This window comes from Chrysemys picta, chromosome 2 (genome assembly GCF_011386835.1).
Source record: "Chrysemys picta bellii isolate R12L10 chromosome 2, ASM1138683v2, whole genome shotgun sequence".
In the NCBI taxonomy this organism is placed as follows: Eukaryota; Metazoa; Chordata; order Testudines; family Emydidae; genus Chrysemys; species Chrysemys picta.
Genome location: NC_088792.1, coordinates 201,599,217 through 201,615,165, shown reverse-complemented (window position 1 = coordinate 201,615,165; position 15,949 = coordinate 201,599,217). Strand labels below are relative to the sequence as shown.

General features: G+C 44.4%; 1 protein-coding gene across 2 annotated transcripts in view; it reads right to left on the bottom strand.

Annotated features, from left to right (window-relative positions):
- Positions 1–15,314, bottom strand: part of MPPE1 (metallophosphoesterase 1) — a 41,683-nt gene extending 26,369 nt beyond the window's left edge. Inside the window, exon 1 of one of the 2 annotated variants that reach the window (XM_065585250.1) lies at positions 15,174–15,314. The gene's annotated coding sequence lies outside the window, so the exon portion shown is untranslated. Of the gene's footprint in view, positions 1–2,365; positions 2,464–15,173 lie in introns of those variants that run through there. The other variant, XM_042843198.2, reaches the window with a different exon arrangement.
- Positions 15,315–15,949: the final 635 nt, after the last annotated feature.

Sequence of the window (15,949 nt, the reverse complement as noted above, 5' to 3'; positions counted from 1 at the left end):
AAAGTAAAAAATACGATAGCAGCAAGAGAAATTAAGAGAGAAGGAAAGGAGAGAAGAGTCAATGTTGCAGAAAGACAAAAAGGTAGTTCTAAATGGCAAGAAGGAAAGGTAGTCACACAAACCCAGTGGTGTGGACAGAGATAGTAAAATGGATTCAAGAGAGAAAACAAAGTCCACAAAGACACAGGGAACAAATCAGTGAAAATTTAAAAAACCAAAGGGGTTTCAATGGGATCTCAAAGTGAATCAGGAGCCAAAAGAGGTGTCTGATAATGGAAATGTAGTTACATTTCCCTATATTTGCCAAAGCCAGACAGCAGAATTCCACACATCATGGAGTCTGGAGAGCTGAGAGTTAGGAGTGAGTCCGTAAAGACTGGAACTGCAATAGTCAAGGAGAGAGGAGACTAAGGTATGGATACGGATTTCAGTAATGGAGGAATCAAGGCAATGACTTGCACAGGCAATCTTTCAGAGTTTAGGACAGAAAAAGAATAGCATATCCCAATCACTTACAGAGGAAGTTTAGCAATAGTAGGCAGAATGTAATCACCCAGAACTCTAGCTTGAAAGGTGACACAGAATCTATTACTTTCAAAAGAGACTACATGATAAAGATGCCTCCAGATTTTACTGTTTTCCTCTCTTGTTTTTACTTTGACTAAGTGCTTTGGAGAAGGGAGTCAATGTTGGTTTTGTAACCTGCCACACACATCTTGTAGTCATCTGTATAATAAAATTCCACAATTGTTACTCTGTATGTCACTGTGAAGCCTACAATGTCCATTGAGTCAGCGTGAGGAGACAAACAGCTACAAGCATGGCTGAGAGCTCTTTTTGTTCAGAATGTCACCAGATTCACTGTTTTACTGTCCAATTTTTATGTTCTCAGCCACTTTGATTTTATGAATTACACCTGTGTGGTGTGTAGCTACAGTAGGCATGTATCTATGCCAAGCCACGAGTCCTAGACCATTGTGATATCAGAGGTAACTCAACCAATCACCGCCCTTCCTCTATAGCTAATTTGCATGCAACGGTTGTATTGGTTGTATGAGAAAGGCTGCATAGACTGTGGATTATGTGGCCCAACTGCCATGCCATGTGATATCACAGGCTTTCACCTACTAATATATCAGTAATAACAACCTTAGTGACAAATAATTAGGTCCTCAGACAGATCTCTCATCTGAAATATGAGATTTTCAATCACACAGTCGTAACCCTACCGCCTAAATAAAACATCAGGCTGGGCCATATTGATTCGTAACAATTCTTAGAAAATAGTCACACACCATAAATCACTAATATCACTTCCTGCTGGATCTGTAAGTACTACCCAGCTGAAAACCTGTTGGAGCGGATGAGAATAACAGGACAAGGCAGTACTTCCTTCAAGAGGAAGCACTAAGTTAATACTGAAAACAAGTGAAAAGTTATATCAGTATCTGAATTTATTCTTCAACGAACATTCATGACTATACAATTATTAGGATTACTCTCTACACGCCGAGCATAAAATTTACGAAAGCACCTAACTGGACTGAAGTTCCCAAATCATTTGAACGTCAATGATGCCAGCATGTGCTACAAATGTCCCAGTCCAAGAGCCAATGGATTAATGTTTGTCCTCCAATCAAAAGGACCGAGCTGAAATCATTAGCTTTATGCAAACACAAAAATCTTAAAAAAAAAAACTGAAAGGAAATTTGCTGCTTAAGAAGAAGAAAACTTTCATCTGGATATTTCAATAACTGAGATGAACAGTAAGATTAGCCCTCCAACTCTTACCATCTCATTTCAAGAATTACCAACACTTCCCACTAACTCCCTTCCCCCTTGGTCTAAATGTCAATTTTAACAGCCCAGCAAAGAAGAGTGAAAAGTCCTGCCCTAGGAATAATTAACTCCATGGGAGAATAATCCTCTGCTCACAAATATTACAGAGCAGCAGTGGATACTTAGTTTGGGAAATTTGTTTTTGTTCTCAATGCAATTATCTATCTGTTGGGCAGAACTAAGTCAATCGATTTACACTTCAGTCAGTTTCTCTGTAACACGGAGAAAATAATCTCTCGATTTATCAAGAAGGTGGAGGACTGGAGACAGAAGTCACCCAAGATAAAAGCGTGTTCACAGGAGAATCAAGCAGGTAAAAGCAAAAGTTCATCTGAATTCCAATTACTCCTCTTCCTGAACAAGTGTGTATGGAGGAGATTAAACCAAAGACGTTTTAAATGCTAACAAGCAAACACATATTGGAGTCCATTTGTACAACAGCAAGTACTTCTTCTATGGCTAATATACACTAAGAAGTTAGTTTATAAATTTGTCTATTATGAAATTTACCCTAAAAGGAAGTTACCTTGTCTAATCCAGGTAATTCATTTCTTTGCATTCTCCTTTCTCTAGACAACTTCTCATTTTTTTTCTTCAGCTTTTGAATCTCAAGCAGCAATAGCTCTACATTCAAATTAAAAATTCATATTTTAATCATTACAATTAACTTCTCACACATCTGTCATAATCATATTATACTACATCCAGTGTTTGGTGTTATGAGCAGTAATTTGCATAACAGTATTTTAGAAAAAAAATAATTTACCTTTAAAAATTTGATCCTACACATTTCCAACCACTACGAGATCACAGGATCTGCCAGTGGGATAGTTTTTATGTAAATTTTTATAAAAGCCTATTCTGAGATTTTTGCTTTGCTAGCATTCTATCCAACAATCATAAACTCTACTCTCACAGATGATTTGAGGACTTCAGAATTGCAGTGAGTTCTTGGCTTTAAATAAAAACCTTGATGTCACAGTAGTTTGGGCACTCTATATATAAACTATTCCTCTGACGGGTTCCTCCATTAGTTAGATAAAATCCTGTTCCACTCTGCTCTATTCTAGAAAATAAAAATTATACTGTGTGGGGTCTAGGTTTGTCTCTTAGCTTCCATACAAAGGTGACCAGTTTACTGTAAAAAAAGGGGGGGGGGGAGAGGGAGGTTAGATCTGGCTAGGTTCTCCCTCATACATCATCACCAAAAATTAAGATTCTGAAGTCAAAAGTATGAAGCTGCATACCTGTGCAACAAGACTGCCTCCAATGGGTTTGTACAGGTACAGCTGACTATAACATAGTAAATAATGTTGATACACAAGATATAGAGACTACAGCTACTTTCCCAGAGCTACATTGGCTTTATAGGTCTAAGCAAAAATAAAAAGCAGCAAACGTTTTTTGTCACTAAAATAAAAAAAATGTAAGACTAAATCGTAGATCTATTGATCAGGGGGGCCATTTTCACATAGCCCTTATTGTAGTATCTGAAGTGCTTTTAAGCTTTGAAAAATGGCTAAATGAAGCATGTTGCCTTGAGTGAGCCCTATGTTTTAGGATGAAATGCATCCTCTTTGATGAGAAATGACATATATAAAAGCATCAGAGCAGGGAGTCAATGTTTGTTTTGTAAACTGCCACACATAGCTATTACCTAAATATTTGCAAGAACAGGCTTCCTTCTTTTTACATATGCATCTATGAGAAAATGTTACTTCTCTCTCTGCTGTTGGAGTCCTTACTCCAGAAACAGTGTTGTCCTTCTGGGAGACCTTTTTATATTCCAGCTGCTCAATTCTTTGCTTTTGTAGTTGAAGTTGATGCTCTAGCTCATGAATTTTAATCTATGTTTAAAAAAAAAATAGAAAATTTAAAGCAGAAGTGTACAAAAAAAATCTCAGATTTATGTGATTAGAAATATCTCTTAGCACCAATTTAAAGCTCCCAGTATCTAAATTGAACAGGATTTACCAGCAAAACCATGGAGGATAAGAGGCAAATCCTGCAAACACCAATTTTTTTCAAAAATCTGTTATAAATACATACACACAGATAAGAAATACCAACCCTCCTCCCACAAAAAAAAATGAAACATTTTACACTGGTCCTGATCTGAACTTACTGATATCAGCCAAACAACCATGACACTTTACTTTGAAAAATGATTAATCAGAGTGCATAAATCTGAAGAGGCACTTAAAGAATTTAAATGTATTGGGGAAATATTAGTTTGAAATATTACGTAATATTGTCAGATACAGCACGTCCCACATTTTTAAAAGTAAATACTAAAATACAACAATTTTCCCTATCTAGTGGCTACATTTACATGACTGGATTTTTTAAATCTGTTTTGTTGTTTAACTATGAAATATTAATATGAAGTTTTTAAACTAACAATTATGCAACTCTTTTTTCTGGCAATAGCAAAAATGGTGTTTATCCCAACACAATGAACACTAACTCCAGTTAGATTGAGCCAGTTCTTACAAATATCTACAAAAATAGCCTAAAGGCAATCAACGTTGAAGTCGTGGACCGAAGAGAGCAGTGACAGAATTTACTCTTAAAGTCAAAATAAGACCATTCACCTGTGAACTCAACAAGGAAAAGAGAGAAAATTTAAAGAGAGAATGAAAAGAGAAATATTCATGACCATTTATATAAATATTAGGAAAGCTCAAAACTTATCCTTAAGTGTCACATTAAATTATTTGAAATAAACTGAACAGTCACTACTTACAGTGAGATTTTTAATTGTTTCACTTTGTTCCTGGTTTATTTTGATTTCTCTGTCATAATGTTTCTGCAGGTTATTATACATCTGAAGTATTCTAATAACAGAAAAAAATGTATGAATTGCTGAATATAGCATGGAAACTACCATTTTATTCCTTCATACCAGAACCTAAAAAAAAAAAAAAAGCCTGCTCACATTTGGTAATGTGTTAATTATACGGAAACCCTTTGGATTGTAGTTATATTTCATATCTCTGAGTCTACATAAATCAGGTCCATAGATTAACTAGTGCAGTATTTTTCAATCCATGGGTCGCGACCAGGATGTTAAAAGTCCCGTTTGCGATGCCACCCAGCTAAGGCAGACTAGTGCCTATCTTTTCCGACACTGCGCTGTGCCCCAGTAGCGGTCCGGCTTCTAGGCAGGGAGGCCAGAGGGCTCCTTGTGCTGCCCCCGCCCCAAGCACCAGCTCCGCACTCTGGTTGCCGGCCAATGAGAACTGGGGGGGGGGGGGGGGGCGGAGAGGAGATCCTACAGGCAAGAGTCGTGCGCCTCCACCTAGGACCCAGACCAGCTGCTGGCCACTTCCAGGACGGTCTGCGGTGCACCCCGGTTGTGCCATTGCCCGGGAGCCACTGGAGATAAGTCCATGCCCATGCCTCAATCCCTTGCCCTAGCCCTGAGCCCACCCCCAAACATGGAGCCCCTTCCTGCACCCCAAACCCCTCATCCCCAGCTCCAACCCAGAGTCTGCACCCCCAGCCCAAAGCCCTGAGCCCTCCCACACCCCAACCCCCTACTCCAGCCCTGAGCCTCCCCAAACCTGGAGCCCCTCCTGCAGCCCAAACCCCTCTTCCCCAGCCCAGACCTGACCCCCTCCTACACCCCAACCCCCTGCTCCAGCCCTGAGTCCCCCCCAAAATCCAGAGCCCCTCTTGCACCCCAAACCCCTCAGCCCCAGCCCTGACCCCCTCCCCCATACCAACCCCCTGCCCCAGGCCTGAGCCCCCCCCCCCAAACCCGGAATCCCTTCCTGCACCCCAAGCCTCTCATCCCTGACAACACCCCAGAGCCTGCACCCCCAACCCAGAGCCCTGACCTCCTCCTGCACCCCAACCCCCTGCCCCAGCCCAGAGCCCCCTCCCACACCCTGAACCCTTCATTCCTGGCCCAACCCCGCAGCCCGGACCCCCACACTTCAACCCTCTGGCCCAGCCCTGAGCACCACCCACACCCTAAACCCCTCACCACCAGCTCCGTTGGGTCGTGGGCATCAACAATTTTCTTCAACTGGGTCCCCAGAAAAAAAGTTTGAAAACCACTGAACTAGTGAATACGCATGGATGTTTCTCCTATTACACCATTAATATGTTCATTAACTCCTAGAAATAGAGCATAATCTTAGGTAATAACCCGAATTATTGGTATTCTTGTGTATAAGAAATATGCCCATTCAAATACCAACATTCATACGAAATAAATCCAAAATACATACACATAAAAAACTGTATGCTACACATCAACAAAGAACAGTAATGTATGGTTCATACCTGCAACCCTTACTCATATGAGTAGACCCAATGACTTCATGGATTAAGGATTGGACTATTCAAGCCTGACTCAAAGGTCACTGACTTCAGTGGGTATTGGATTGGGCTCTTACCGAGAACAAAATGCAACTGGCTATGTGAAGAACCCTGTGCTTTCTGAAACAGACACTTTGCCCTGGTCTACACTATGACTTTAATTCGGATTTAGCAGCGTTAAATCGATTTAACCCTGCACCCGTCCACACAACAAAGCCATTTATTTCGAAATAAAGGGCTCTTAAAATCAATTTCTGTACTCCACCCCGACGAGCGGAGTAGCGCCAAAATCGATATTGTCATTTCGAATTAGGGTTAGTGTGGCCGCAATTCGATGGTATTGGCCTCCAGGAGCTATCCGACAGTGCACCATTGTGACCACTCTGGACAGCAATCTGAACTCGGATGCACCGTCCAGGTAGACAGGAAAAGCCCCGCGAACATTTGAATTTTATTTCCTGTTTGCCCAGCGTGGAGAGCACAGGTGACCACAGATAGCTCATCAGCACAGGTAACCATGCAGGCCGATAATCGAAAAAGAGCACCAGCATGGACCGTACGGGAGGTACTGGATCTGATCGCTATATGGGGAGAGGATTCGGTGCTAGCAGAACTTCGTTTGAAAAGACAAAATGCCAAAACTTTTGAAAAAATCTCCAAGGGCATGATGGAGAGAGGCCACAATAGGGACTCAGATCAGTGCCGCGTGAAAGTCAAGGAGCTCAGACAAGCCTATCAAAAAACAAAGGAGGCAAACGGTCGCTCCGGGTCAGAGCCGCTTACATGCCGCTTCTACGCCGAGCTGCATGCAGTTCTGGGGGGGCCGCCACCACTACACCACCTCTGACCGTGGATTCCGAGGCAGGGGTAATCTCATCAGCTACACCTGAGGATTCTGCATACGGGGAAGAGGAGGAGGAGGAGGAGCTTGCGGAGAGCACCCAGCACTCCGTTCTCCCCAACAGCCAGGATCTTTTTCTCAGCCTGACTGAAGTACCCTCCCAACCCAGTATCCAAGACCATGACCCCATGGAAGGGACCTCAGGTGAGTTTACCTTTTAAAATATAAAACTTGTTTTAAAATCAAGCATTTTTTAATGATTACTTTGCCCTGAGGACTTGGGATGCATTCGCGGCCAGTATAGCTACTGGAAAAGTCTGTTAACGTGTCTGGGGATGGAGCGGAAATCCTCCAGGGACATCTCCATGAAGCTCTCCTGGAGGTACTCCAAAAGCCTTGCCACAAGGTTTCTGGGCAGTGCATCCTTATTCCCTCCTCCATGGTAGGACACTTGACCACGCCATGCTTGCAGCAAGTAATCTGGTATCATTGCATGACAAAGCCTGGCAACGTATGGTCCCGGTGTTTGCTGGCATTCAAGCAACATCCGTTCTTTATCTCGCTGTGTAATCCTCAGGAGAGTGATATCGCTCATGGTAACCTGGTTGAAATACGGGAATTTAATTAAGGGGACAGAGGTGGCCGTTCCTACTGGGCTGTTTGCCTGTGGCTGAAAAGAAATTCTTCCCTGCAGTTAGCCAAGCGCAGGGGGGCGGGGAATTGGCCCAGAGCTTTTCGCGTTTGGCTAGCGGGGGATCTTCCCTGATACCAGCCACGCGGTGGGGGGAGGGATAAAGCGATCATCCAGAGAATTGGATGAGGGGAGTTAGTTTGTTTTCTGCTGCTGAAGGTTAACAGGAAAACCGCAGCACTCAACGGGCTTTGCTTGGTATGTGGGAAAGGAGGGCGCAGAAGCCAAAAGACAATGGCTTACCATGGCCGCATGCAAGCCGAATTCTGTTGCCCGGACCTGCCTCTGTGATCTCTAGCAGCAAAGCCATAGGCACTCAATATTAAGAGGCAAAATGCGACCTTGCACAGAAATCACATGTGCTATGTAATGTGAATAGTGTTGGTCACCGTGAAAGAGTATAAGCATTGTTCTGCAAAATGTATCTTTTTAAAAAATTCTCTCCTTTTTTCCCCTCCCTCCAGCAGCTGCAAATTTTTCAAGCCTCCCTCCTCCGTCCCGAAGGCTATCTCAGATAAGGCGTCGGAAAAAAGAAGACGCGAGACGAGATGTTTGCAGAAATCATGGAATCCACCCGCAGTGAAAGAGCTCATCTGAATGAGTGGAAGGACACGGTTTCAAAGTATAGGAAAGAAGCTAGTGAACGTGAGGACAGGAGGGACCAAGGTGAGGACAGGAGGGACGCTCGAGATGAGAGGTGGCGGCAGGAAGTTCAGAGGAGGCAGGATGCAACGCTGGGGCTGCTGCGTGAGCAAACAGACATGCTCTGGCGTCTGGTGGAGCTTCAGGAACGGCAGCAGGATAACAGAGTGCCTCTACAACCCCTGTATAACCCCCCTCCGCCCTCACCATGTTCCATAGCCTCCTCACCCAAACATGTAAGAACGCGGGGGAGGAGGCTCCGTACACCGTCCCATTCCACCCCAGGAGGCAGCGACGGCAGCGCAGCGACAAGTGTGATGAGGACATGGACATGGACACAGAATTGTCTCAAACTGCGGGCCCCGGTTCTTTGGAGATCATGTTGTTAATGGGGCAGGTTCTATCCGTGGAACGCCGATTCTGGGCCCGGGAAACAAGCACAGACTGGTGGGACCGTATAGTGTTGCAGGTGTGGGACGATTCCCAGTGGCTGCGAAACTTTCGCATGCGTAAGGGCACTTTCATGGAACTTTGTGACTTGCTGTCCCCTGCCCTGAAGCACCAGAATACCAAGATGAGAGCAGCCCTCACAGTTGAGAAGCGAGTGGCGATAGCCCTGTGGAAGCTTGCAACGCCAGACAGCTACCGGTCAGTCGGGAATCAATTTGGAGTGGGTAAATCTACTGCTGCCTCCTCCTCGCCTCGTTTTTCTGGTCCTGGCTCAGCATAAACTGCACGAGAACGCGCGAGGTGTTTACAATGTTCATGACTGCTGTCTTGAGCTGAGCGGGCTCCATGCTTGCCATGGTATGGAGTCTGCAGTGTTCACCCAGGAAAAAAGGCGCGAAATGGTTGTCTGCCGTTGCTTTCATGGAGGGAGGGGTGAGGCTGTACCCAGAAGCACCTGTGACAATGTTTTTTGCCCCATCAGGCACTGGGATCTCAACCCGAATTCCAATGGGCGGGGGAGACTGCGGGAACTATGGAATAGCTATGGGATAACTACCCACAGTGCAACACTCCGTACATGGACGCACACCGTCGAATTAATGTGCTTAGTGTGGCCGCATACATTCGACTTTATACAATCTGTTTCCAAAATTTGAATTATATAAATTCGGATTAATCCTGTAGTGTAGACATATCCTATGATAAAACCTCCATTTTCTATAAACCTGTACATACAAACGCTGAAGGTTTCTTATGGATAAAGTTATTTCTCAGTCTTATGAAACATAGGGTGCTTATACTGAATGTTTGGCATATTAAACATATTTTATTAACTTTCACAGAAACACCTCATAGCTAGAGTTAGAGAAGAGAGAGTGAGAAATATTCAGGGTGTATAAGATTTTATTTTTTTACATTTCACCTATAAAGTCAAATATGACTGCATGCGTGTGTTGTTTCCTATTTCACCTAACCAGTTTTAATAGTGCAATAAAAAGACAGGAGGACAAACATTACCACACATGCATTACAACTATCTCCTTAATAAGGATAATCATGAACTATTATAGAGAAAATAGTGATAGGCTAGAAACACCGTATAAATTAGATTCATTTTAAGTGCTGAAAAAGCAAACCATTTATCAACATATTGGCTCTGTCTCCTTCCTTCTTGTCAATGGAACTACTGTATATAATTCAGACTTCAGTGAAACGGATTTTTAATTATGAACATTTGATATTAGCAAAGGTAGGAGAATTCCAACCACTTAGGCAAATTCTTGGTGACTTCCCAATAACTATTGTCCTACAAAATATGTATTCAAATCTTTAATTTGATCCAAAACCTTGACAAATAAAATGTAAGACTCCAATCCTGCAACTGATAGAGCATGAATGGACTGCTACACTATATGGACTTAATGAACTTAATAGGGCTCCGTGCAAGCAAAGCAGCCCCTGTATGCACTACAAATAGCATGATGACAGCCTTAATGCTCCTTCTGGGAACTGAACTAAAACTGTACCCTTCACATCACAAGCCAGTTATGAGAGTTTACATCCAGAAATAACTCACAAACCCCAATGTAAAATAAATCACTTCCTGTTCAAAGAATAACATACTAAAGCAATAGGATGATTTAACTGCTGTGGTTTTATATTGGACAGTGCACTGTCCAACGAATGACTTACATTTAATACTTCTAGATTCCTAACCTCAAATTATGTCATTTATCTTTCTCCTCTACACAAGCTTCCTAACTTCTTTCCATTTTTCCCTAAGCTTCCTCACTTCCTTCTATTTTTCCCAAGTGAGTGAGTTGTGGAGAAAATTTCTACTCAAGCCTTATATATTTTTCTCTACTTTCATTGTCTGAAGCATTGTCAAAGCATTCCCTTTCTCAACACTTAAACAAAATGAATTTTCATTTCTATAGCATAATGTAGGAATTTGAATTCCCTCAAACACACTGAAAGTTACTTCCAAGCAACATCTAATATACCCATGACATTTCTCATGAATAATATACTCCATATTCTACCCAAGAGAAGTGAATCACCATATAAATTCCTTAAAGTATGCTAGTTCCAGTGAGAGAAGACATGCTTCATTAACCTTGCAAATAAGCAAGTCCCCAGAAGAACTTACCTGGCACTTTTGCTTGCTACTTTCATTTCCTTGTTGTGACTGCCACCTCCCTCGTGCCATAAGTGGGATTCTGTTTGAACCTGAACACTTAATTGAAATAAATGCAACAGCTTAAGGATGGTCTCTCTCCCACTCAACAATGCAAACAGATTTCAGAACGGTGATGCGACATTTTAAAGTAGGAAGGATAAATGAAGACATTTTTTCCTTTCACCTCAAAATACAAATTTACACTTCTCATGTTTTTCACTCTGTATGGAAAGTCCTCCTGAAAATACTGCACATATTTAAAGTATTGCACATTACACTCACTGATGGATATTTTGATGGTAAATAAACATAGAGCACTTTACACTAAGTTGGATACTGGTTTCACACTGAGTAAGCAAACGCAGCAGCCACATACATAGAGATAGATATTAGAACTTGCTGTTGCATTGACAGTGTGAATTTTGTCCAGAGCACCAGGCTTGCCCTCTACTCTTTTTTGAGCAGTGCCCCAAGACTTTTATCATCCCTTTTTTTCCTTGCACGGACCGCCAACAAAGATAAACAGAACAAATTATGTTTAATGGCTCATCTAAACCAGTGGTTCTCAACCAGGGCTCTGGGGCCCCCTTGGGGGCCACAAGCAGGTTTCAGGGGGTCTGCCAAAACAGGGCCAGCATTAAACTTGCTGGGGCCCAGGGCAGAAAGCCGAAGCCCCACCGCATAGTGCTGAAGCCTGGGGCTCCAAGCCCAGCCATCCGGAGCTGAATCCCGAGCAACTTAGCTTTGCAGGGCCCCCTGTGGCATGGGGCCCCGGGGCAATTGCTCTGCTTGCTATCCCCTAACGCTGGCCCTGGCTTTTATATGCAAAAAAACAGCTGGGCCCTGGAGTTTTTATAGCATGTTGGGGGGCCTCAGAAAGAAAAAGGTTGAGAATCCCTGATCTAAAAGATGGCATCAGGGGACAAGTACCCAAGTTCTGCATGGCAATGTCATCCCTGCATACAGGTCCTAGTCTCAAATCGAGACTTTAATCCAGGGAAATAATAATTCTTACTCTCTGCTTGTGACATAGTCATGCATTAACTGCTCCAGATGCAGTTTCTCCTGGATCTGAGCCAAATCATTTTCTAGCTGTTGATTTTTTCTACGCAGCCTTTTCAGCTTCCTAAGTAGCTGTTCGTTTTCATTATTGAGCTGGAAAGTAAGAGAAAAACATTTTACCAAATGAAATTTTCAAATGCTATATTAATGTGGGTTCCTAACATTTCTGATTAACATTCATTTTTATAAACCCCAGTATGTTTACCCTGGGTCACTCATATGCATAAAGCAAGGTACTTCAGAAAGCCATTGGCTTAATATTTTTATGGAGAATGAATCCGAACACACTTTCCTTAGGATTTACACAAAAGATATAATATCCTCTGTACAGTTTAGTTAATCAGTACCAAATGCTTCTATTTTGTCAGTGCATCAAGTGAAAAATATGTTTCTATACACAGAGAAGAGGGAGAAGATATGCATGCTGTTGCCAGAGGTTCTCAAATTGTGGGTCAGGACCCCAAGGGCTGGTATTAGACTTGCTAGGGCCAAAGCCAAAGCCTGAGCCCCACCGCCCAGGGCCTTTCAGCCCTGGAAAGGCAGGCTAAGGTTACATGCCTCCTGCTCAGGGCAGAAGTCTTTGGGCACCCCCACAGCTCGGGTCAGCAGGACTGGGGTGGGCTCGGGCTTCGGTCCGCCCTCCTGGGGTCATGTAATAATTTTTGTTGTCAGAAGGGGGCTCACGATGCAATGAAGTTTGAGAACTGCTGTGTTGGACTATACTTTGAAACATAGGCCCCCATTCTGCAGACACACTTGTGCTTATCACAGAATCATAGAATACCAGGGTTGGAAGGGACCTCAGGAGGTCATCTAGTCCAACCTCCTGCTCAAAGCAGGACCAATCCCCAGACAGATTTTTACCCAGTTCCCTAAATAGCCCCCTCAAGGATAGAACTCAAAACCCGAGCATTAGCAGGCCAATGCTCAAACCACTGAGCTATCTCTCCCCCATTAAGCTTTATAAATGATTAGTCCCATTGAAGCTCTTAGTATATAAATAGCTTTAGGATGAAAAGCACTTTATATATTTATATTATTTTCACCTAAGTAGCTTATTCCACTGCTTAACTGTCTTTATCGTTAGGAAAAATTTTCTAATATCTAACCCAAATCTCCCTTGCTACAAACTAAAATGATTGCTTCTTTTCCTACACTCAGTGGACATAGAGACCAACTGATCACCATTCTCTTTATTGTAAGTTTTTACATATTTGAAGACTCTCATGTCTTCAAATGAGACTTGGGGGGAGGGATAGCTCAGTGGTTTGAGCATTGGCCTGCTAAACCCAGCACTGTGAGTTCAATCCTTGAGAGAGCCATTGAGGGATCTGGGGCAAAAATTTGTCTGGGGATTGGTCCTGCTTTGAGCAGGGGACTGGACTAGATGACCTCCTGAGGTCCCTTCCACCCCTGATGTTCTATGGTTCTATGTCCATGTCCTCAGTCTTCTCTTCTCTAGACCAAACATGCCCAATTCTTTCACTCTCATATTTTCCAAGTCGTTTTTTGTTTGGCTGGTTTTTTTGCTCCCCTCTGGACTCTCTCCAATTTGTTCACACTTTTTAAATGTGGTATCCCAAACTGGACATAGTACTCTGGCTAAGGCCCTATCAATGTCAAGCAGAGAAGAAGAATTACCTGCCATGACTTACACATGGCACTCCTGTTAGTATGTCCCAGAATGACATTTGCCTTTTTTGCAACAGCATCACACTGTTGACTCATTTTCAATCTGTGATCCACTGAAACCCCAAGATCCTTTTCTGCAGTACTGTTCCCCAGCCAACTATTCTAATATGATTAGGCTTATTTCTGTAAACACTTATGATTTTGATTATCTTTATACATAAGTAGTTGCACTGAAGTCAATTGGGATACTCAAGCAAGTAAAGTTAAGGATGCCATAAGTGTTTGTGGGATCAGGGTCATAAGTTTATTATAAGACAAGTTTTAAATATAAAAAAGTACAAATGGGTTTTTTTTTTTTACATGAATTAGGATATTGTAAATCCAAATGATAACTAGATTGGTAGATCTTAAGAAGTTTATGTTCAGCTATTATAAATAACAGCATCATACACTTCATCTTCTAATCAGCAAGAGAGCAATTTAAGATGTTGGAAACATGCAAGAGCTAAATAAACACAATGAAAACAACATAAATAGCTTAACCATTTAAATGCCAAGTGGTCACTGTGAGCAATTAATGTGTTCATCTCCTTTTATCCTAAAGGTAGTTACAAACTAAGCACCTGGTCCTAATTATATCCATGCAGGCTGACCCCTATGGAACCAATTGCATGACTGGAATTAGGAGCCTGATTTTGCAAAAAATGTACAACTCTAACTTTAGTCTGGAAATAATCCCACTGAACTCTGAGACCAAGGTAGGCATATGTTTCAGTACCTTGATGAATCAGGGTTTATGTGAGTAAAGTGACTCGATGGACTTGGTCCTTAAGCAGATACCTAGATTTATCATGTAGTGGAAAATGCAGCTAACAGTAGCGCATACTGTACATCAACGGGAAAGAATAACAGCACTATGGACTTGCAGTCTGGTTAACTGGGGGAAGAGGCAGATAAAACGAGTATGGAGGAATACCTGTGCCGCCAAGTCCCCCCGCCAGTGTTTGTGGTTTACACTCACATTTCCCCAGCTGAAGAGGGTTTTTCACCCCTGGCGCGGTGCGAAAGTCCCGAACGGGGGTTACGAATTAGCTGAGCCCAAGGGGGGGGGGGGAAGCACAGTGAACGCGCCAATCCACAGAGCCCTGCCCAGCGCGGGGCGGGGCGGGGCGGGAGCAACCCCGCCCCCGCCCTTCCTTCTCCTGCCCCCGGCCCAGGCAGCCGCGGCACGTGAGACCGTTTCCCACCAAACTGGCACGCGGCTGGTGGCGCGGGAGCGGGGGCGTTGCTACGGCAGCCACAAGGCCCGTTCTGCCTTGGAGGAGCAGCGGGGACTGGGCAGTGGCCACTGAGGGGCAGCACCTCAGCCAGCGCCGCCTTTCACAGGCGCAGCCGGGCCAGTATCGCCGCGCCGGCCGCTGAGTCGCTGGATCTGGGAACCACCCGCCCCTGCGGTGCCTCAGCGCCCCTCGCAGGCATCCGCCCCCGAGCCTCCGCGGCTCACTCACTTGGAGACACTTGTGGATGGTGGGCAGCTCCATGGGCCCCAGAGGAGAGGCCACCCCGCCTCCCCCGTGCACGAGCAAGGGGCGGGGACTAAAGAAATCCCTCCCCCTGCAACGCGCGTCCGCTCTTTCCACCGGCCCCGCGGCTGCGGCACTGAAAGCCCCCTGGCTGCGTGCCCGCTTCGCTGCCTGCCCGCTTTCCCTCCGTGTGTGCATCACCGGGGCGTGCAGGGACTGGGGGCGCCAGTGTTTCAATACTGAATGAGGATTAAGAGGCGGACGCGATTCCATCCTCACGGCCGAGTTTCTCAGCTCGAGACAGGCAGGCTACGGTCACCTAGTTATTCGGATGGACGCGACCTCAGAAAGTGGGTGATGTAATTAATCCGCGACCATGCTGCTTCAGGCCCCCTCCCGGGTGCCATGGAGACGGAGGCAAAGAGGCGGGGCTAGTTCCTCTCGCGGGCCCTACAGGGACTCAGACTAGCAAACCATCTAAGTCAGTGGTTTTCAAACTTTTTTTCTGGGGACCCAGTTGAAGAAAACTGTTGGTGCCCATGACCCAACGGAGCTGGGGATGAGGGCTTTGGGGTGTGGGAGGGGCTCAGGGCTGGGGCAGAGGGTTGGGGTGCAGGGGTGAGGGCTACAGGGTGGGACTGGGAATGAGGGGTTCAGGGTGTGGGAGGGGGCTCTGGGCTGATATGCAGGAGGGGGTCAGGGCTCTGGGGGGTGTAGGCTTGGGGTGTTGCCAGGGATGAAGGGTTTGGGGTGCAGGAGGG